Source organism: Amblyomma mixtum, chromosome 2, assembly GCF_055824585.1.
Source record: "Amblyomma mixtum isolate Tamu chromosome 2, ASM5582458v1, whole genome shotgun sequence".
Lineage (NCBI taxonomy): Eukaryota > Metazoa > Arthropoda > Arachnida > Ixodida > Ixodidae > Amblyomma > Amblyomma mixtum.
In genome coordinates this window covers 30,002,695-30,027,223 of record NC_143013.1, presented here as the reverse complement: position 1 = coordinate 30,027,223, position 24,529 = coordinate 30,002,695, and the positions used below count along the sequence as shown (strand labels likewise).

The 24,529-nt window shown below is 45.1% G+C and overlaps 1 long non-coding RNA gene across 1 annotated transcript in view; it reads left to right on the top strand.

Moving 5' to 3' along the window:
• The window catches only part of LOC149358819 (uncharacterized), a 46,103-nt gene extending 27,952 nt beyond the window's left edge, over positions 1-18,151 (top strand). Inside the window, exon 3 of the long non-coding RNA XR_016288187.1 lies at positions 18,114-18,151. This is a non-coding gene — a long non-coding RNA (uncharacterized LOC149358819). The remainder of the gene's footprint in view (positions 1-18,113) is intronic.
• Positions 18,152-24,529: the final 6,378 nt, after the last annotated feature.

Here is a 24,529-nt window from a genome sequence, read left to right as displayed (position 1 = left end):
ACGAAGAACGAACACGGACAAGGGAGGGGGGGGGATAAATGAAAAAAGAAAAAAACTTTATTGTAAGAGAAATTCGGGGCACGCCCCAGGGTCCCCGCACGACACCACTGCACTCAAGTGTTATGATCCTAAGGTCGATAACACTGGCAGCCCAGCCGGGTCTCCCAGTCCTCTCATGTCTTGAGGTTCTCTAGGTGCCGCGGGGGAGGGTCCGCCGGGCAGAGGCGAAGGAGTGAAGAGAGAGAGTGTGTAGTCTGTTATCTAGGGAGGGGTGGGGAGTGGGCAGAACTGGCGTGAGGCCCTGTAGGCCTACGTCAGCACGCTGAACGAGTGCATGCGCTTCTCCGTGTATCCCCGATCCGAGACCACCTGAGCCCGGTCTAAATGGTTGGCGGCCTCGTATCCGGGATTCCCGGAGTACGCAGGCACCCATATCAGCTCCATTTGGCGGAGTGGGGGTGCATCGGGCGAGTCCAGTATGCCAAAAGCAGGGACTTAGACTCGGTATCGAGCAAAATTTAGAATCGCAGTTTTAGAGTCACTTAAAATGTACCGGGCTTCCGTGCGGATGATATCAAGCGCAGTGGCGGCTTCCTCTGCAGCCTATGGGGAGGTGTCTGGAGGCCACCACACCCGCTGTCGCTTCATCATCCGTGCAGGCAGCGTCAACCCATACGGCGTCTGGCTCGGAGCCGTAAGCTCGATGGAGTGCCATCGCACGTGTTCTGCGGCGCTGGTCATAGTGGGACGAGTGCATATTCCTCGGAGCTTCTTTCGCTGTTACTTGAGACAATGGGACGGTCGGGACGGTTTGGTTTGTGAATTTTCGAGAGGAGGTAGAACCGTGCGGGGACTGGTCTGGCCGGTGTCATTGCTTTAAACATATCCTGGGACATCTTTTGTTTTTGAAGGAGAGATGTTATCTGATTGTTAACTTCGACTTCGAAGTCTCCTATGGGGTCGCCAGTGAGTTCAGTGTAAAAGTGTTTATTTTGGAATTGTCAGAAACCTTCCTTTAAGTAATCGGTCTTGTCCTTAACAACGATAGCGTCGCCTTGGTCCACAGGCTTGAAGACTTAAGGGGTTGTTGTGGGCTGCTTTTGGTTTAGATTTTGAATATGATGATAGGAAATGCTATTGAATACCAGTGATGTATACATATGTAAATGTTTACCTCTGTGTTTGGCTGGAATCCATGATTTGACGGGTGTCCCTGGTACGTTCATTTCACGGTCTGTTTCGCGGTTTTGGAAACACTCACGCAGGCGTAAGTTCCATGCGAACTTATCTGGATCCTGGTATAATTGGAACTGACTAAATTTCTCCCGTCATGGGGTAGAAGGTTAGACACGTAGAGAGGAACTCATTCCGAAGATTTGAGTGCCAGGCTGGATACGTTCACCATGTTATCAGATCTAATGGAAGACTCGCTATTAATAGTCGCGCAGTTCTTCTCAGGGCTGACGTGTTTCTAGTAGGAGGCAGGGAACGGGGCACTGTTGTGACACCAGCCTGCCTGGGTTTCCTAAGTACTTTCGTTCTTCGAATTTCTTTTCCTTAATTATTTCTGTCGCCGTGAGATCCGGTTAGCGACGGGTATGCTCCAATTCGATTGTTTTTCGATGACTGTGCCGTATAAGTAGGTCTGCAATGCATACTGAACGGTTGCGTAGAATACCTCTCCACTCAGGCTTCTCGTCGGCATTAAGAGCGGGGTTAGTTGCAACCGCAAACCGTTTGGTACGTTTCCCTCTCATCATCATCATCGCTCATTCTTGTCTTCGGAGGCGTGGCCGCCATTCTTGCAGATTGTGAATAAGGGTATTTCACCTAAGACTCTGCACAGTTTTTAAGAATATGCTCTTCCCCGCAGGGAGGCGTCTGCAGCATGCAGACGTTGGTGAGTGGCGACACCACGGGGTTAACCCGAGCATCCGCAGGGACATCCCCGCAGGGGGATGATGGTGAACAATGCGTCACCACGGACCCGAGCATCCGCGCTTAGCCGTGCGTGGCATCGCCGTGTCCGGGGAAAAGGGGATCCTGGTGGTTGAGCCGATGCCGAGCGTTTGGACCCTTAAGGCCCCTCGGCGGAGGCAACACACCACTTTGGCCCCAGCTTCCTGTAGACGGCACCTCCGGCCTGACCCGACCGGGGGAAATCGGCAGTCGCCTTTTCCTATCCTCCCCTCTATCTTTCACTTTACTATCTCTTCTTACAACTCTCCTGTCTCCTCCTCTCTTCGTTTTTTCCTCTTTTTCCTGGCGGCGAGGGTTAACCGTGTGTGACCAACTACCCTGAGTTGAGTCATATTAGGTTATAGTTAAGGTGTACAGCTGGCGTGGGCAGGACTTGCTTTCAAGTTCCTGTCGCGTCCCCCTGTTGGGCTCCATGGTGGGTGGCTGGCACCATGACCGAAAAACCTCAATTTTTTATGGCTCCCCCCCTTTCAAAACTTGATCGCTCTCTCAAGAGAGGGCGGACCGAAGCACACGACTTTTTTCAAAAAAGAAAAGTATCATTTCCAAAATTTCACGTCATCCATAGCAAAGCAGAAGAAACGCAAGCAAGGATAATATCCCCATTCCAAGTCTCAAAACGCTTGACAGATGCCTTAGGCCTTGGCTACAAGGTGTCAAAAATGGCCAGTGGCGACTTACTTCTTGAACTGCGCGACAGCACACAACACTCAAAAGTTGCAACAATTGTATCCATTGGGGACATCCCTGTCTCTGTGACCCCACATCGGTCTCTGAATACTGTACGAGGCGTCATCTCTGAAATAGATTTTGTCCACCTTTCTGAAAAGGAAATGCTCGAAGGACTTACTGACCAAGAAGTTACAGATGTCCACCGGATCAAGATCCGGAAGGATGGCAAAGAAGTGGACACCAAACACCTGATCTTGACATTCAACATGAGCACATTACCCGAATCCATTGAAGTAGGCTACCTGAAAATAAATGTAAGACCGTACATTCCCAACCCACGCAGATGTTTCAACTGCCAGAGATTTGGCCACGGCTCACAGAGTTGTCGCGGCCGCAAAACTTGCGCAAAATGCTCTTCGAAGGACCACCAATCCGAAGAATGTGTTGCTAACCCACGGTGTGCAAATTGTGAAGGCGACCATGCTGCCTACTCCAGGGCTTGTCCGTCCTGGAAGAAAGAAAAAGAAATCATTACTCTCAAGACTACGCAAAACATTTATTTCAAAGAAGCAAGAAGGCAATACTCTCAAACAAACAAATTCTCCTTCACTGCAAAAACAAACTTCGCCGATGTGGTGCGTGGGCGCGGCGCACCACACCAGGCTTCGGCACCTGTCCAGGTCACACGTAGTGAGCCTGGGGCGGGGCCATCCGCGCCGTCTGGTGGAGTAGCTCACGCTACTCCGCCTACCCCAAAGGAGGGGACGCAGACCCCCGGGTCGGCGGGCCCAAAGACCTCTTCCCACAGGTCGAGGTCTAACTCAAAAATCAATGTGCCTCCTGCACGGTCGTCCAGTGCCTCTGCAGAGGCGATGGACACGACCCCGGGCAGCCCCTCACCGTCCACGTCGGATGGTCGGCGGAGCTCCCTGGATCGGTCAAAAAAAGACAGGCCCCGAGTCACGGGGCCATAAACAACTTGATCTAGCTTTTTAATCAGTACAAACACAAAACTAAGATGGCTTTCATAATACAATGGAACTGTAGAGGAATGTTGAGGAACTACAGTGATATAACTCATATTCTAGGGTCAGTGATGCCTCTAGCCCTATGTCTCCAGGAGACCAATCTTGGTCCACAACATTCAAATATCTTAAAACATTATACAACTTTTAGGCGTGATCGCGAACATGCAAATAGACTCTCGGGAGGCGTCGCAATCATCATCCAAAGCGGCGTCCCGGCTCAAGAAATCAAACTGAAAACAAAACTTGAGGCGGTTGCGGTTAGCGTCATCAGCTACAAAACCATAACAATATATTCTGTATATCTTCCCCCACACATCACATTAACATGCCAAGATCTAGAAGGCCTGATCGATGAACTGCCGGAGCCATTTCTGGTAGTTGGCGATTTTAACGCTCACTCTCCGTTTTGGGGAAGCGAACGCTGTGACTCTAGAGGCCAAACAATCGAAGATTTTATACTTCCGAATAATGTCTGTCTTTTAAATACGGGAAAAGCCACATATTGCTGTCCAAGCTCAGCCAAAATGAGCTCTCTCGATTTAGCTTTCGCATCACCATTACTTTTTAACGATTTTAAATGGGATGTTTTAAATGACCCCATGGGCAGCGATCACTTACCTACCGTCATCAGGCTCTCATCGTCCACTCCAATCATCCCCACAAGGCCACGGCGCTGGAAAATTCAGCTCGCCGACTGGTCACTTTTTACAAAAAGTGCCACTCTGGAAAAGGAATTTTGTGACCACCTCAGCACAGATGAAATTAATAATAAGTTTACTGAATGCATCATATCGGCCGCAACACCCGCTATACCACAAACAACAGGACTTGCACAAAAGAAACACAAAGTGTGGTGGACAAAAGAATGCACATTAGCAAAAAAACAACAAAAGAAAGCCTGGAGCGCTCTGCGTCGATATCCCACTGCAGAGAACCTACTCACCTTTAAGAAGGCAAAAGCCAGAGCGCGGTATGTGCCAAGAAATGCAGAGAAAACCTCTTGGCAGAAATATGTCTCCTCAATAAATAGTTCAATAACATCAAAGAAAATGTGGGAAAAAGTGCGTAAATTTACTGGTGACCATACCCCTTTCACACTTCCTCTCTTGACAGCACCCGGGACACAAACATCTTTAGAAGAACAGGCCAACATACTGGGCGAGTATTTTGCTGAGATCTCAAGCTCATCCAACTACACAAACACATTTCAGAAACACAAAGCAATAGCTGAAAAACAAAAATTTCCATCTGGAGCAGGTGTTCATGAGGATTATAACCAGCCTCTCACACTACAAGAATTAAATAAGGTACTATCTTCTGGCAAAAAGACAGCACCGGGACCAGACAACGTGCATTACGCTATGCTTGCACATCTCTCCGAGGCTGCTGTAGAGGCACTGTTAAAATTCTTTAATAAAATCTGGATAACTGGAAATATACCTGACGAGTGGAAAAAAGCAGTCATAATACCTTTTCTCAAACCCGGAAAACCACCAACAAGTCCTAGCAGTTACAGACCAATAGCCCTCACCAGCTGCATTGCTAAATCTTTCGAAAGTGTAATAAACATTAGATTGACCTTCATACTTGAATCTCGGCAACTATTAGATACACACCAATGTGGGTTCAAAAAAGCATGCTCGACCACAGATCACCTTGTCCGTCTAGAAAACACCATCCGGGAGGCGTTCATCCACAAGCAGCACTGTATTGGGGTCTTCTTCGACCTGGAGAAGGCCTACGATACTACGTGGAAGTTCGGCATCCTCCGTGACCTAGCAGAGCTAGGTATCCGCGGCAGGATGTTGAACTGCTTGAACGACTTCCTGGCTAACCGCACATTCCGAGTCCGCCTAGGAGCAACTCTCTCCATGACTTTCACCCAAGAGAACGGCGTACCCCAGGGGTGCATTCTAAGCACGACACTCTTCATAGTAAAAATGAATTCCTTAGCTAAAGTAATACCCAAGTCCATAATGTATTCAGTCTATGTAGATGACCTACAAATAGCATGCACGTCCTCTAGCATATCAACCTGTGAGAGACAAATACAAATCACACTAAATAAACTAGGTGCTTGGGCAGACATAAATGGGTTTAAATTTTCTCCTCAAAAAACAGTAGCTGTTCTTTTCTCATTGCGACGAGGCCTACAGGTCGATCCCAGTCTATACCTTAATCACACTGCGCTACCAATTAAACAAGAACACAAATTTTTAGGGCTAACTTTCGACAAGAAACTCACATTTCTACCACACATTAACAACCTTAAAAAGAAAGCTTCTCAAGTCCTCAATATCTTAAAAGTTCTCTCACGGAAGCGGTGGGGGTCCGATAGAGCAAGCCTTTTACAAATATATCGCTCTCTGGTGCGCTCCAAGCTGGACTACGGGTGCATAGTATATGGTTCGGCAAGAGCATCCTACTTAAAAAGATTAGACCCCATTCATAATCTTGGTCTGCGCCTATCATCTGGAGCATACAGAACATCACCAGTAGTTAGCCTTTACGTTGAAACTAATGAAGCCGCTCTTGAGGATCGAAGAATCGCCCTTACATGCTCATATGTCTTAAAAATCCGTTCTCTTCCGAAACATCTCTGCCATCCAGTTGTCACCAAGTGCCCATCTAAAAGATTATTCATCAACAAACCACATTCTATCAGACCATTACTGCTGCGCTTTGAAGATAAATGTGAAGAGCTAACAGTACTAGATGCCCTACCGAATATTGCACAAAGGAATGAATATTTACCACCATGGTACAGCCTGCCTTCAGTATGTGACCTCACAATGACACATTTAGATAAAAAGCAAACGCCAAATGAGTACATATTACAGGAATTCTTTGCACTACAAGAAAAGTATGACACTTACATTGAATTTTATACCGATGGCTCAAAAACAAAGTCACGTTGGAAGTGCAGTAATCCGAGGAAAAAACAAACAGATAATGCGACTAACAGAATTCGCATCGGTTTTTACTGCTGAGTGTTATGCCATCTTTGTAGCTGTGGAAAAAATAGCATCATTTACACCGATTCCCTGAGTATGCTCAAAGCACTGCACTTCAGAAATGCTGCTGAACCCATAATAGGTAACATCATACATAACATTGATAAAATCACAAAACGAAAACATAACATTAAATTCTGCTGGGTTCCTAGCCATGTTGGAATCGTAGGGAATGAAAAAGCAGATGTATGCGCTGCACAAGCCCGGAATGGCCAAATAAAACAAGTGAGCATACCGCACAGGGATTGCTTAAAGTTTATCAACAGTAAACTCAGAAATAAGTGGCAGGCCGCATGGCAAGATCACGTAAACAACAAATTACATTCTGTGAAACCAATTTTAGGGGAATGGCAATCATGTAGGCATCAAGAACGTTTTACCGAAGTTATTTTATGTCGGCTCCGCATTGGACACACCCACCTCACGCACAACTTTCTGCTAGCCAAACAAAACAAACCTCTCTGTGAAATGTGTGGTGATGAACTCACAGTGAACCACATTTTAATTTCATGCATAAAACTAGAAGAACTAAGAAAGAAATATTTCACAACATTTTACAGGGAAAGCATCCCATTACACCCCATGCTACTCTTAGGTGATCGAGCACTGGTTGACATTTCATGTATTTTTAGGTTTCTCAAGGAAGCCAACGTTTTAAACAAACTCTAAGTATTTTTAAAAAGCTTCACCATTAACAAAAACTCTAACCTTGTGTTTGGCGCAGCATAGCCTCAGTTGCTTTTGCGCCATAAAAATCAATATAACTAACTAACTAAGAATATGCTCTAAGCTAGAGGAGGGCTTCTACCCGACAGCACCTCGTGCCGGCAATAATTGGGGGTTGCATAAAAAAAAAGAAATCGTGTCATGCCAGCCGTTTGCCGCGGAATGTTCCGGATGGTGTCATAGGATTCAGCGCGTCGTGCAGCATAAACTCACTATTATTACTATTAGTATTGATCGATTAAGTAGTTGAAACAATTTTTAAAAAATGCAAAATCTGTTCAAAGGCGCCAAACTGACCAGAATGGAAAGCCTAACCAACTATACCGGGTGTTTTTTTTTAGAAGGCCCAAAATTTAAAAAAAAAAGGTAAATTGCTTTAGATTTATTTTAGCACTGGGGCTATACTGGAGGCTACGGCGGGCGCCAGGCAAGAGGAAAACTGCTTTAATTCGTTCGCTGATTAACTAAATATGTTAATTAACATTTCTAATTTTTGTTTTAGGGGCTATGTTGTATTCGCAGAATTGGAGATCGTCCTCTAAACAGTCCAACCGAGAAACAATTAAAAATTTTAGACGCACGTTAAGAGGCGCGAAAAATTCAGCCTGGTAGGCATCTTCACACCGTAACTCAGCGGCGGGAGCGCTATCGCTCCTTATCTCGCTTCGCTCCGCGGCCTCTCGGAATGCCGCGCTGGAACAAAAACGCATTGACACAAAATGCAGGGCAGAGCGAGCTACGTCACAGGCGCTCACAGACGCTTTGTTACAGTGTGAAGCTGCCTACCAGGGTGACTTTTCCTCGCTTCGTTACGCGCGCAAAAATTTTTTGCATGAAAATCCTTTTTCTTGGCTGGACTGCTTGGAAGACGATCTCCAATTCTGCTAATACAACATATCCCCTAAAATAAAAGTTAATTAGCGTATTCAGTTAATCAGCGAACCAATTAAATAAAGTAGCTTGCCTCTTACCTGTTGTCCGCCGTAGCCCTCGGTATAGCCCCAGGGTTAAAATAAATCTAAAGAAATTTACCTTTCTTTAAAAATTTTGAACCTCTAAAAAAAAACACCCGGTATGCTATCGCGCCACATTCAGGTGGAGCTCAAGTGTCCTCTGCAATATTTTATTCGGCATCGGAGTGTTAGCTTTCAGTATCAACCAGCATGCTGCTGCAGGTACCGTAGAAGTCCGCAATAGCAACCAAACACTGACAAGAAATCCGAAAGGCACCACGAACACTTTTTTTTTATTGGACGTTTTGTTTATCATGAACGTTCATGGAACGAAACGTCCAGTAAAAAAAAAAAAGAGCGTGTGTACGTGGTGTCTCTCGGACATCTCATCAGTGTGTGGTTGCTGCGGACTTCTGCAGTGCCTGCAGCAGCGTGCGCACTCCTCCCTCGAATTCGGAATGATGGGAAAGAAAAAAAGAAACTTCCTCCCCCGGGGAAACCTCCGCAGGAGCAACGGGCATCCGCCCTCTGGATACCCGGGGGACAGCGAGAAGAAGAGCTGTGCTTTTAAGCACAGACCCTCCCCTTGTCCTCCACACACGGCGGCCGAGCTGTGACGCTGGTGGGACCACCAGGCACGGTTTTTTTTCTACAGCGATCCGCTGTGCCGGCGCCGGGAATCGAACCAACGTCGGTGGGGATATTCGCCCAAGCATTGCCAACTGGCGCGCTAACCACTCGGCTACCGTGCGGCTCTGGCTTTTGACGGCGTCGGCGAGTGCTGATAGAAGGGAAGCGAAGCAGGCCGAAACTGAGCATGCGCGGGGGATGCGGTTATCTCGAGATCGGGCGTGCCAGCAGAAACATGCTACGCGTCGAACGTGGAGCGGCCGCACCAGCCCCGTCATGGTATTTCGTCCGTGCAGATGAAAGAGAGTTGGGAATGCGAAAGCCGCAACCTGAAATTCGATTGGTGCCATGCAAGCGTTGATGGGACCAACATGGCACGGAATACATCGCTGTACACATTCCCCCAAAGCGTTGAAGCACTGTGTACTCTTTATTAAATATAATACAGATTTCTGGCCCTTGCAGCCGGACCGAAGCGGAAAAAATATCGCGAGAAATGAACGCTCAACGTAGTCTTGTTGCACTAACCCAAAGAGACAACAAAACCGGAAAAGGGCAAATTGGTCGAAAGAGACCAGTTACACTGTCTAGTGTCTAAAATGGAAAATGAACACTGTATACTGAACGAAAGAGACCAGTTACACAGCGTAGTACCTGAAATACAAAATGAACAGTGTACCGTATTTTCCGGTGTATAAGACGCACCCTTGTATAAGACGCACTTGCCATATATGCAAGCTGTCACTGGAAAAGTTCGTATATAAGACGCACCCGTGTATAAGACGCACCCCAGTTTACCCAGTTAGGCCAGTGAGGCTTAATTAAATACGCTTGCGCGACTATCGCGAAATGCACCGTACCTGTGAGCAATTCTTAAGCAACGCTAAGTGATCGAAAAAGGCAACACTCATGCCATACTCGTCCACGTTCTTGCAAAAAAGAACGGAAAAACGATACAGCTCCCCATATGTCCATAACATTTTATTCTACTTGAAACCTTCGAAGTCTTCATCTTCAGATGCGCTATCAAAAGGTTCACCCATTTCTGGAAGCAACTCGGCTGAAACATGCACTACGTACACGGAGCAAAAAAAAGTTGCAAAGGGTGACTAAAAAAGAACGCCGGCTTGTCTTGACAATGGCGAGAAGCGCGATTGTCACCATCTTTTGGCGCTTCTCATTACTTTTGCTTGGGGCCTCCGAAACAGCCGCGCGTTTGTGATCCTGGAAGTCGTCATCCCCGCCGTTTCATAATATAGATCACCTAGAATGTCGCGCACGGCGGTCCCGGTATTGAAGTATTAACCGTGTTACAACCGCGTTATTGGTAGTGATATTTTTTAGGTGAAAAAAGCTTGAGCATGAACTGGAGTAATCGATGAACGCGCAAAAAAAGATGAAAAATTCGCATATAAGACGCACCCTTGTATAGGACCCACCAGCAAAATTTTCGAAAAAAAGCCGCGTCTTATACACCGGAAAATACGGTATACTGAACGAAAGAGGCCAGTTACACAGTCTAGTGTCTGAAATGGAAAATAAAGAGTGTATACTGAATACCTGAAATGGAAAATGAACAGTGTATACTGACCGAGAGATACCAGTTACACAGTCTAATGTCTGAAATGGAAAATAAAGAGTGTATACTGAATACCTGAAATGGAAAATGAACAGTGTATGCTGAAAGAAGGAGACCAGTTACACGGTCTAGTGCATGAAATGGAAAATGAACAGTGTATGCTGAACGAGAGAGATCAGTTACACAGTCTAGTGTCTGAAATGGAAAATGAACAGTGTATAATGAACGAAAGAGACCAGTTACGCGGTCTAGTGTCTGAAATGGAAAATGAACAGTGTATGCTGAACGAGAGAGATCAGTTACACAGTCTAGTGTCTGAAATGGAAAATGAACAGTGTATAATGAACGAAGGAGACCAGTTACACAGCCTAGTGTCTGAAATGGAAAATAAAGAGTGTATACCGAATACATGATATCCATTACACAGTCTAGTGTCTGAAATGGAAATTGAACAGTGTATACTGAACGAAAGAGACCAGTTACACAGTCTAGTGTCTGATATGGAAAATAAAGACTGTATGCCGAATACATGATATCCAGTACACTGTCTAGTACCTGAAATGGAAAATAAAGAGTGTATACTGAATACATGAAACCCATCCCACTGTCTAGTACCTGAAATGGAAAATAAAGAGTGTATACTGAATACATGAAACCCATCCCACTGTCTAGTACCTGAAATGGAAAATGAACAGTGAATACTGAATACATGAAACCCATCACACTGTCTAGTACCTCAAATAGAAAATGAACAGTGTATACTGAACGAAAGAGAGCAGTTACACAGTCTGAAATGGAAAATGAACAGTGTATACTGAACGAAAGAGATCAGTTACACAGTCTAGTGTCTGAAATGGAAAATAAAGAGTGTATACTGAATACATGAAACCCATCCCACTGTATAGTACCTGAAATGGAAAATGAAGAGTGTATACTGAACGAAAGAGACCAGTTACACAGTCTAGTGTCTGATATGGAAAATAAAGACTGTATGCCGAATACATGATATCCATTACACTGTCTAGTACCTGAAATGGAAAATGAACAGTGTATGCTGAACGAGAGAGATCAGTTACACAGTTTAGTGTCTGAAATGGAAAATAAAGAGTGTATACTGAACGAAAGAGACCAGTTACACAGTCTAGTGTATACTGAACGAAAGAGACCGGTTACACAGTCTAGTGTATGAAATGGAAAATAAAGAGTGTATACCGAATACATGATATCCATTACACAGTCTAGTGTATGAAATGGAAAATAAAGAGTGTATACCGAATACATGATATCCATTACACAGTCTAGTGTATGAAATGGAAAATAAAGAGTGTATACCGAATACATGATATCCATTACACAGTCTAGTGTATGAAATGGAAAATAAAGAGTGTATACCGAATACATGATATCCATTACACAGTCTAGTGTCTGAAATGGAAAATAAAGAGTGTATACCGAATACATGATATCCATTACACAGTCTAGTGTCTGAAATGGAAAATTAACAGTGTATACTGAACGAAGGCGACCAGTTACACAGTCTAGTGTCTGAAATGGAAAATGAACAGTGTATACTGAACGAAGGAGACCAGTTACACAGTCTAGTGTCTGAAATGGAAAATAAAGAGTGTACACTGAATACCTGAAATGGACAATGAACAGTGTATGCTGAACGAAGGAGACCAGTTACACGGTCTAGTGTATGAAATGGAAAATGAACAGTGTATACTGAACGAAAGAGACCAGTTACACGGTCTAGTGTATGAAATGGAAAATGAACAGTGTATACTGAACGAAAGAGACCAGTTACACGGTCTAGTGTATGAAATGGAAAATGAACAGTGTATACCGAACGAAAGAGACCAGTTACACAGTCTAGTGTCTGAAATGGAAAATGAACAGTGTATACCGAACGAAGGCGACCAGTTACACGGTCTAGTGTATGAAATGGAAAATGAACAGTGTATACTGAACGAAAGAGACCAGTTACACGGTCTAGTGTATGAAATGGAAAATGAACAGTGTATACCGAACGAAAGAGACCAGTTACACGGTCTAGTGTATGAAATGGAAAATGAACAGTGTATACCGAACGAAAGAGACCAGTTACACGGTCTAGTGTATGAAATGGAAAATAAAGAGTGTACACTGAATACCTGAAATGGACAATGAACAGTGTATGCTGAACGAAAGAGACCAGTTACACAGTCTAGTGTCTGAAATGGAAAATGAACAGTGTACACTGAACGAAAGAGACCAGTTACACAGTCTAGTGTCTGAAATGGAAAATGAACAGTGTACACTGAACGAAAGAGACCAGTTACACAGTCTAGTGTCTGAAATGGAAAATGAACAGTGTACACTGAACGAAAGAGACCAGTTACACAGTCTAGTGTCTGAAATGGAAAATGAACAGTGTACACTGAACGAAAGAGACCAGTTACACAGTCTAGAGTCTGAAATGGAAAATGAACAGTGTACACTGAACAAAAGAGACCAGTTACACAGTCTAGAGTCTGAAATGGAAAATGAACAGTGTACACTGAACAAAAGAGACCAGTTACACAGTCTAGAGTCTGAAATGGAAAATGAACAGTGTACACTGACCGAGAGATACCAGTTACACAGTCTAGTGTCTGAAATGGAAAATGAACAGTGTATACCGAACGAAAGAGACCAGTTACACAGTCTAGTGTCTGAAATGGAAAATAAAGACTGTATACCGAATACCTGAAATGGAAAACGAACAGTCTATACTGACCGAGAGATACCAGTTACACAGTCTAGTGTCTGAAATGGAAAATGAACAGTGTATACCGAACGAAAGAGACCAGTTACACAGTCTAGTGTCCGAAATGGAAAATAAAGACTGTATACCGAATACCTGAAATGGAAAATGAACAGTGTATACTGACCGAGAGATACCAGTTACACAGTCTAGTGTCTGAAATGGAAAATGAACAGTGTATACCGAATACCTGAAATGGAAAATGAACAGTGTATACTGACCGAGAGATACCAGTTACACAGTCTAGTGTCTGAAATGGAAAATAAAGAGTGTATACCGAATACATGATATCCATTACACAGTCTAGTGTCTGAAATGGAAAATAAAGAGTGTATACCGAATACATGATATCCATTACACAGTCTAGTGTCTGAAATGGAAAATGAACAGTGTACACTGAACGAAAGAGACCAGTTACACAGTCTAGTGTCTGAAATGGAAAATGAACAGTGTACACTGAACGAAAGAGACCAGTTACACAGTCTAGTGTCTGAAATGGAAAATGAACAGTGTACACTGAACGAAAGAGACCAGTTACACAGTCTAGTGTCTGAAATGGAAAATGAACAGTGTACACTGAACGAAAGAGACCAGTTACACAGTCTAGAGTCTGAAATGGAAAATGAACAGTGTACACTGACCGAGAGATACCAGTTACACAGTCTAGTGTCTGAAATGGAAAATGAACAGTGTATACCGAACGAAAGAGACCAGTTACACAGTCTAGTGTCCGAAATGGAAAATAAAGACTGTATACCGAATACCTGAAATGGAAAATGAACAGTGTATACTGACCGAGAGATACCAGTTACACAGTCTAGTGTCTGAAATGGAAAATGAACAGTGTATACCGAACGAAAGAGACCAGTTACACAGTCTAGTGTCCGAAATGGAAAATAAAGACTGTATACCGAATACCTGAAATGGAAAATGAACAGTGTATACTGACCGAGAGATACCAGTTACACAGTCTAGTGTCTGAAATGGAAAATAAAGAGTGTATACCGAATACATGATATCCATTACACAGTCTAGTGTCTGAAATGGAAAATGAACAGTGTACACTGAACGAAAGAGACCAGTTACACAGTCTAGTGTCTGAAATGGAAAATGAACAGTGTACACTGAACGAAAGAGACCAGTTACACAGTCTAGTGTCTGAAATGGAAAATGAACAGTGTACACTGAACGAAAGAGACCAGTTACACAGTCTAGTGTCTGAAATGGAAAATGAACAGTGTACACTGAACGAAAGAGACCAGTTACACAGTCTAGAGTCTGAAATGGAAAATGAACAGTGTACACTGAACGAAAGAGACCAGTTACACAGTCTAGTGTCTGAAATGGAAAATGAACAGTGTATACTGACCGAGAGATACCAGTTACACAGTCTAGTGTCTGAAATGGAAAATGAACAGTGTATACCGAACGAAAGAGACCAGTTACACAGTCTAGTGTCCGAAATGGAAAATAAAGACTGTATACCGAATACCTGAAATGGAAAATGAACAGTGTATACTGACCGAGAGATACCAGTTACACAGTCTAGTGTCTGAAATGGAAAATAAACAGTGTACACTGAACGAAAGAGACCAGTTACACAGTCTAGTGTCTGAAATGGAAAATGAACAGTGTACACTGAACGAAAGAGACCAGTTACACAGTCTAGTGTCTGAAATGGAAAATGAACAGTGTACACTGAACGAAAGAGACCAGTTACACAGTCTAGTGTCTGAAATGGAAAATGAACAGTGTACACTGAACGAAAGAGACCAGTTACACAGTCTAGTGTCTGAAATGGAAAATGAACAGTGTACACTGAACGAAAGAGACCAGTTACACAGTCTAGAGTCTGAAATGGAAAATGAACAGTGTACACTGAACGAAAGAGACCAGTTACACAGTCTAGTGTCTGAAATGGAAAATGAACAGTGTATACTGACCGAGAGATACCAGTTACACAGTCTAGTGTCTGAAATGGAAAATGAACAGTGTATACCGAACGAAAGAGACCAGTTACACAGTCTAGTGTCCGAAATGGAAAATAAAGACTGTATACCGAATACCTGAAATGGAAAATGAACAGTGTATACTGACCGAGAGATACCAGTTACACAGTCTAGTGTCTGAAATGGAAAATAAAGAGTGTATACCGAATACATGATATCCATTACACAGTCTAGTGTCTGAAATGGAAAATGAACAGTGTACACTGAACGAAAGAGACCAGTTACACAGTCTAGTGTCTGAAATGGAAAATGAACAGTGTACACTGAACGAAAGAGACCAGTTACACAGTCTAGTGTCTGAAATGGAAAATGAACAGTGTACACTGAACGAAAGAGACCAGTTACACAGTCTAGTGTCTGAAATGGAAAATGAACAGTGTACACTGAACGAAAGAGACCAGTTACACAGTCTAGAGTCTGAAATGGAAAATGAACAGTGTACACTGAACGAAAGAGACCAGTTACACAGTCTAGTGTCTGAAATGGAAAATGAACAGTGTATACTGACCGAGAGATACCAGTTACACAGTCTAGTGTCTGAAATGGAAAATGAACAGTGTATACTGACCGAGAGATACCAGTTACACAGTCTAGTGTCTGAAATGGAAAATGAACAGTGTATACCGAACGAAAGAGACCAGTTACACAGTCTAGTGTCCGAAATGGAAAATAAAGACTGTATACCGAATACCTGAAATGGAAAATGAACAGTGTATACTGACCGAGAGATACCAGTTACACAGTCTAGTGTCTGAAATGGAAAATAAAGAGTGTATACCGAATACATGATATCCATTACACAGTCTAGTGTCTGAAATGGAAAATGAACAGTGTACACTGAACGAAAGAGACCAGTTACACAGTCTAGTGTCTGAAATGGAAAATGAACAGTGTACACTGAACGAAAGAGACCAGTTACACAGTCTAGTGTCTGAAATGGAAAATGAACAGTGTACACTGAACGAAAGAGACCAGTTACACAGTCTAGTGTCTGAAATGGAAAATGAACAGTGTACACTGAACGAAAGAGACCAGTTACACAGTCTAGTGTCTGAAATGGAAAATGAACAGTGTACACTGAACGAAAGAGACCAGTTACACAGTCTAGTGTCTGAAATGGAAAATGAACAGTGTACACTGAACGAAAGAGACCAGTTACACAGTCTAGTGTCTGAAATGGAAAATGAACAGTGTACACTGAACGAAAGAGACCAGTTACACAGTCTAGTGTCTGAAATGGAAAATGAACAGTGTACACTGAACGAAAGAGACCAGTTACACAGTCTAGAGTCTGAAATGGAAAATGAACAGTGTATACCGAACGAAAGAGACCAGTTACACAGTCTAGTGTCCGAAATGGAAAATAAAGACTGTATACCGAATACCTGAAATGGAAAATGAACAGTGTATACTGACCGAGAGATACCAGTTACACAGTCTAGTGTCTGAAATGGAAAATGAACAGTGTATACCGAACGAAAGAGACCAGTTACACAGTCTAGTGTCCGAAATGGAAAATAAAGACTGTATACCGAATACCTGAAATGGAAAATGAACAGTGTATACTGACCGAGAGATACCAGTTACACAGTCTAGTGTCTGAAATGGAAAATAAAGAGTGTATACCGAATACATGATATCCATTACACAGTCTAGTGTCTGAAATGGAAAATGAACAGTGTACACTGAACGAAAGAGACCAGTTACACAGTCTAGTGTCTGAAATGGAAAATGAACAGTGTACACTGAACGAAAGAGACCAGTTACACAGTCTAGTGTCTGAAATGGAAAATGAACAGTGTACACTGAACGAAAGAGACCAGTTACACAGTCTAGTGTCTGAAATGGAAAATGAACAGTGTACACTGAACGAAAGAGACCAGTTACACAGTCTAGAGTCTGAAATGGAAAATGAACAGTGTACACTGAACGAAAGAGACCAGTTACACAGTCTAGTGTCTGAAATGGAAAATGAACAGTGTACACTGAACGAAAGAGACCAGTTACACAGTCTAGTGTCTGAAATGGAAAATGAACAGTGTACACTGAACGAAAGAGACCAGTTACACAGTCTAGTGTCTGAAATGGAAAATGAACAGTGTACACTGAACGAAAGAGACCAGTTACACAGTCTAGAGTCTGAAATGGAAAATGAACAGTGTACACTGAACGAAAGAGACCAGTTACACAGTCTAGTGTCTGAAATGGAAAATGAACAGTGTACACTGAACGAAAGAGACCAGTTACACAGTCTAGTGTCTGAAATGGAAAATGAACAGTGTACACTGAACGAAAGAGACCAGTTACACAGTCTAGTGTCTGAAATGGAAAATGAACAGTGTACACTGAACGAAAGAGACCAGTTACACAGTCTAGTGTCTGAAATGGAAAATGAACAGTGTACACTGAACGAAAGAGACCAGTTACACAGTCTAGTGTCTGAAATGGAAAATGAACAGTGTACACTGAACGAAAGAGACCAGTTACACAGTCTAGTGTCTGAAATGGAAAATAAAGAGTGTATACCGAATACATGAATTCCATTACACAGTCTAGTGTCTGAAATGTAAAATGAACAGTGTATACTGAACGAAAGATACCAGTTACCCACCACACTCTGTCTACCACCTCAAATCCTACGAACTCCTGCGTATTTGAAGTGGTCTCGCGCGATGGCACTGCCGTTGCAACCTTGTGTTTCTTGAAGCACCTTACATCCTGCTGTCCCTTCGTGCAGGTGTGAAAGAGCACTCCACGCTGGGTAGTGGCCCCACCACGACTAATGTCCACGCACCTCCTTGTCCTCGGCTTGGGACTGAAATCTCCGCTCCTCCCATCCGTGCCATTGCCTGCGAGGGTGGAGATTACATATGGTCGTTACAACTCCGTGGACGCATTCCTCATTCAATGCACGTGACACTGCCATTATTAGTACGGCAGCATCTCTGTGCGGTAGGCCCCGCACATGCCAGAAAATGTCTGCCATTCACGAATCATTAATTACCAGGAGGTTACATACGTTTCGCTCACAGAAACAACGCTCCTTTGCGCGCGCCATTACCGACTGGTCCCTTCCCGACCTGTCAATCTCCCCGATACGGGGCACCAGGAATCCCAAATGTAACAACCCTCCAACGCTTTTGCGTGCTACTGTGTACGTACGCTAAAGCATCCCACAAGTTTTTGGCTTGCGCTTCTACACCTACAACAAAGCCATACCCGTTCAAAAGGTTCCCGGCCATCTTGCCTCGCCGCGCGGCTACCTTTTTCACCGCCGAACAATCGCACCGATCGTGTTTCAAGTTGCGGCTTTGGCATTCCGACCTTTCTTTTATCTGCACGGACGGAACACCATGACGGGGCTGGTGCCCCACGTGCTATCGCACTTCCGCCCTGGTGCGCCCGCTCCACGGCCCACGCGTAGCACGTTTCTGCTGCCACGCCCGATGGCGAGTTAACCGCATCCCCCGCGCATGCTCGGTTTCGGTCTTCTTCGCTTCCCTTCTATCAGCACTCGCGGACGCCGACAAGAACCAGAGCCGCACGGTAGCCGAGTGGTTAGCGCGCCAGTCGGCAATGCTTGGGCGACTATCCCCACCGACCTTGGTTCGATTCCCAGCGCAGGCACAGCGGATCGCTGTCGAAAAAACTGCGCCTGGTGATCCCACCAGCGTCACAACTCGGCCGCCGTGTGTGGAGGACAAGGGGAGGATCTGTGCTTTTTCGCACAGCTCTTCTTCTCGCTGTCCCCCGGGTATCCAGAGGGCGGATGCCCGTTGCTCCTGCGGAGGTTTCCCCGGGGGAGGAAGTTTCTTTTTTTCTTTCCCATCGTTCTGAATTCGAGGGAGGAGTGCGCACGCTGCTGCAGGCACCGCAGAAGTCCGCAGCAACCACACACTGACGAGACGTCCGAGAGACACCACGTACACACGCTTTTTTTTTTTACTGGACGTTTTGTTCCATGAACGATCATGAAAAACAAAACGTCCAGCAAACAAAAAAAGAAGGGTACGTGATGCCTTTCGGATGTCTGGCCGGTGTTTTTTTGCTATTGCGGACTTCTACGGTACCTGCAGCAGCATGTTGATACTGAAATGCATCCGAAAACGCTACGTACGGTTTTTTTTTAATGCACTCATATCCTGATGTTCCGTAAAAAAAAAGAGAAAAAGGGTGTACGCAGTGTGATTCGTATTTCTGCCCAGTGTGTGCTTGCTGCGGTCTTTCAGGCACCTGCAGCAGCGTGCCCTTTCGTATCATAATATTTAGCACATTCATGAATGTACGCACAATACAGCGGCTGCACTCCTCATTGTCTCTCTCTGCACTGTCAACATCTTCGTGTCTTGTATTGTTGCTGTATTAGCGCGCGCACTGCACAACGTAAATTTCACTAGCTCTAGTTATTGCTTTGCCAGCTGGTCCATATCGCCTTGCTACAACTGAGCAACGTAAGGTGCAGGCTGCAGACAATCATTGGAATTTACTCTCCTTGTGCGAATAGCTCACCACTTCCAATTATCACAGTCCGTTGCAACTGCCGAATTGATGGCCAATTGCCACAAAAGTCTGCGAGAATCCGGTAAGTGGAACCGTTAACACTTAGCGAGTCTTCTCTAATTACTGGCCTCCGTCTTGAATGCGCTACGTAGTTCTACATTGTGCAGTTCACGCGGTGCTACAGCAATATTGCATGTCACAAACATGGGGAAAGTGCAGAGAGAGTCGATGAGGACCGCAGCCACTGTAAACAATTTCCTTTTATGGTGATCATTTTATATCGTTATACTAATAGGCATGCCGCTGCAAATACCATAATAGACCGCAGCGAGCACACATCAGAAAGACACTAGGCAGTGTTGTGTTTCTACCCCCCCCCCCCCCCCCCTAACTCTCTTTGTGTGTTCCCGTCACACCTGTGTCCACTTAGGCCATTCCCGGAGCGACTCCCTGAGCGATACGCTCAACGTTTCCCTGAGACTTCTCAGTTTTTACCTTGTTTGTCATTTTTGTAAATAATCATGTAAATATGTGAATACAAGTTTTCCTTCACTTCCCCTACTCCCCGTCTCCGGCCCACGTTCCTTCCTCCTTCGGCACTGCGGCGGTGCTCCAGGACCCGATGCCTGGTGGGACACGCTGCTAGCCCGGCAAAACATATCAGCTGGTTGTCAGCGGCGGGATCGTCCACTCTTGGTCCTGGCTTCAGCAGTGGTGAGCGCTTGACTTTCTTTAAGAATCTGCCAGGCTTGATAACTCTGGAAATTTATCACTACCTGTAGATTGTTTTTCTGCACGTGCTCGCTTAAGCATTTCACGTAGCAGCTTATTTTTTGAAAGTCCTCGTTCGAGAATTGCCATGGATTTGAGCAAGCTAAAGAAGCCAGAGTTGATGTTGCTGTGTGAAAAGCTGGGTATTGAGGCCAGGAAAAGTCACAGAAAGCCGCAGCTGATTGAGGCTATTAAGGAATGTGGTGCTAAGGAGGAGGGTGACAAAATTTGGGAGACCTGGGAAGTCATTCAGGAGGGAATCAGAAACGCTAAGGAGGAGGCCGACAGGGTTGAAAAGGAACGCAAGGAGGATGCCGACAGGGTTGAAAAAGAACGCCTTTACCGCAAGGAAGCCGCTAAAAAGGAGGCTGACAGGTTGGATAAAGAAATTGCTCTAAAGCGTTTGGAGTTGCAACAAATTTTAGAGGCGAAGCGCGCCGACAGGAATTCGACATTAAATCAGGAGGTTTCGGCGCGAAAAGAAATTAAAGTCGGCAATGAAAACTGCGTGTCTTTGCCCATTGCGCGCGTCGCGATCGAGAGCCCGCTCGGGGTGCGTCTGACCGAGGCAGCCATATCCCATCTTCCTCACTAATAGCATGCTGCACGTAATTCTTCCATTTCTCAGTAGTCACTTGCATGATGCCTTGCCAAACCAGAGGCTCCACGTCTTAGAGCTTAAGCGTCTTGTTTTGACTGGCGACGAAGCCCTTGACATCGCTCCAAACAAACTCTATCGGGTTCGATTGGCAGTGGTAGGGTGGCAAGCGCACATCGAGACGGCCAGCAGCTTCGGCGCTGCAGTCCACACGGTATCGGTCCCCACCTGTGTTCACGTTGTTGCCAAGCTTCATGAGCTCGGCCTTCACCATATCTCTACTCCACGCGACCCGTTTTCCAGGCAGCCAAGTCTATGTCCTTTTTTGAGGCTAGTCATCCGCCGCACTTTATCCTGCTTCACAGAATAATATGGCGCGTTGTCCATCGCTGTAACGCAGCCGGCTTCTTCAGGGACAACATTCGGCCCGCCTTCAACGTCTGCGTTGTCCACTGGTAAAGCGTTCGCTCGCTCACCTGAGTGAGTTTTACCCTCCTCTTGGTGAGCGCATTCGTACTTGAACTGCCCCCGTTCTCGACACGAAGCACTTCAAGAAGCCAACTGCGATGGTCTGCTTAGAAAAACAGCGCACTGTCGGTGTAGGGCACACTGACGACACAACCGACTCGGCCGGCGCCATGTTGGAAAATGGCGATCCATCACTACCTCGCAGCAAGCCTCCGCAGAGCTGTGTTCGTACGGGCTTTGTCTGTTAATTTCACCAGTGATTGAAGCACTCTATACCACCTAAATCTACCAGTCCACATTATGGTTTGGTTTGGTTTGGTTTATGGGGTTTAACGTCCCAAAGCGACTAAGGCTATGAGAGACGCCGTAGTGGAGGGCTCCGGAAATTTCGACCACCTGGGGTTCTTTAACGTGCAGTGACATCGCACAGTACACGGGCCTCGAATTTCTCCTCCAAAGAAATTCCGCCGCCGCGGCCGGGATCGAACCCACGTCTTTCGGGCCAGCAGCCGAGCACCATAGCCACTGAGCCACCGCGGCGGCTTAGTCCACATTATGCTTTCAGTTGCTGTGCTCATTGTTTGATTAATAGTCCTACACTGCTCAAATATTCGAGGGACTATTTTTTGTGTTCCTGCAGCCCTGATTGGACGACAGTGCTCTGCCTTCCGTAGTGCTGCAAACATCTTGTGAGACGAAGCATGCGTATTACTCCGCCGATGGCACAGCGGCAAGCCGCCACGGCACTGGGTGGCGCGTTGGTCGACTCCGCCCACCGTACGGGGAGAATTCAAAAAAAAAAAAAAAAGGTGGGAGCCGGACGTTAATTTGATTTAATTAGGGAAATCGACCACACAGGGCAATAAATCGCAGTTTCTAAGAATGCGAGAAACGTGTAGATTGAGTTCCCGCGGCAAAAAGACGAGTTCAGATTTCGCTTCACTGCACCTTTAAGAGGCCTGCAGCCCACAGTAGCATCCAAAGTTTTTACAATAATAACGGCTACCCTCAGCGCTGTGGCACAACAAACGTTGTCTGTTTCGACGTCTTACATGCACTAGGGAGTTTGCTGTGCCTCCAAGCTCCTTGAAAGAGCGTGCATTTTGCCTCGATGTAGCCACGTAACTAGTCGAAATAGCCAAGATTTGTTGGCCCACACCGTCGAGGGTAAGCGTATTTTCGAAATTATAAAAACTGATGTAGAAATTACGATAGGCTACAGGGGTCTCAATAACTAAGCAGTCTACTAGTAACAGTTAAAAAGACAGCTAATGAGTACTTGTTAATCAGCCTGCTATTTAGAATGTGTTAGCTGTATTCTGATGTAATACTCAGCTGACAATTCTAAGCCGAAAAAAAGTGTTCTAACTCATTACTTTTATTTTTAAGAAATCCTGTACTGTCTTCGGGGACACACCCTAATGGCCTAGCCTTCTAAAACATTTTCTGCGTACGGTCGTCCACACACCTGCTGAGAGCACTTGCATCATATAGCTCGGACCTAGGACCGGAACCACACCGGGGGAGGTTTCGCAATACATTCCGGCCTGTATGTCTCCGCAGCAGTCAATGCAAAAACTGTGCTCATTTCTTTTTCTTTTTTATTACAATTATAACGTTCATCCTGCCTTCGACTTCGAATTGCTCACGCAAGGCAACCCTCGGAATATAACATCAGTCTCTCGTACTTTTCATAACACTCCCTCTTCACCGAAAGCACACTTGTGCAGTTTCCGAGAATTCAGTTCGGAGCTGACACTTACACTCACCCGATTATTCGGGTCAGTTCCTATAGCATTTTCGAAATTTAAACGTTACCTTTGACAGAACGAGCACTCGGTTTCCATTACTTATTCTTCAGGCGGGAAAAGCATTTGTAGCATGGTGTTAGTAACAACTTTACTTTCAAGCAAAAAATGAAGTGAAATCAGCTCTTTCCCGGCTGTTGGTTGGGTGGACGATTAGGTTTTCCGTGATTTGCTGAGGGTGTTGTCCAGAGGGGGGGTGGGGGGGGCTTGGGATGTATATCTGCCTGTGTTTGTGGAGGATAGCCAGCAGTACAACGGGCTTCAGACAGTTCTTGTAGAGTGTTACGGACCCACATGCGGAGGAGCCTGTTGGCTGAAGTCCCTTGAGGCGGATTTAGGCCCGATTTGTCATCAGCATCAGCCTGACTACGCCCACTGCAGGACAAAGGCCGCTCCCATGTCTCTCCAATTTACCCTGTCCTTTCCCAGCTGCGGCCACCGTATTACTACACATTTCTTGATCTCATCCTCCCACTTAACTTTCTGCAACCCCCTGCTGAGCTTGCCTTCTCTTAGAATCCACTCCGTTACCCATCAGGGCCAGCGGTTACCTTGCCTTCGCATTACATGCCCATTTCTGCCTCTTGATTTCGACTAGAATGTCATTAACCCGCGTTTGTTCCCTCGCCCGCTTCCGATTTGTTAACGTCACGCCTATTATTTTTCTTTGCATAGCTCGCTGCGTTGTCTTTAAGCTGAACCCTCCACGCTTCTGCCCCATAGGTGAGTACCGGTAAGATACATTGGTTGTAGACTTCTCTCTTGAGGGGTATTGGTAAACTGCCATATGCGCTTCACCTCATTCTTATTCTTCTAGTTAGTTCCCTCTCATGATCATGATCAGCTGTCACTACCTGCCCTAAACAGCCATATTTTCTTCCTAGACGGTTGAGTATAACTCATTGATCATACTTTGCAGTTCATACCCTGATCGACTTAGCAAGGCAATATCATCAGCGAGTCGCAGATTACTAAGGTATTCTCCGCTAAATCTTATCCCCATCTGTT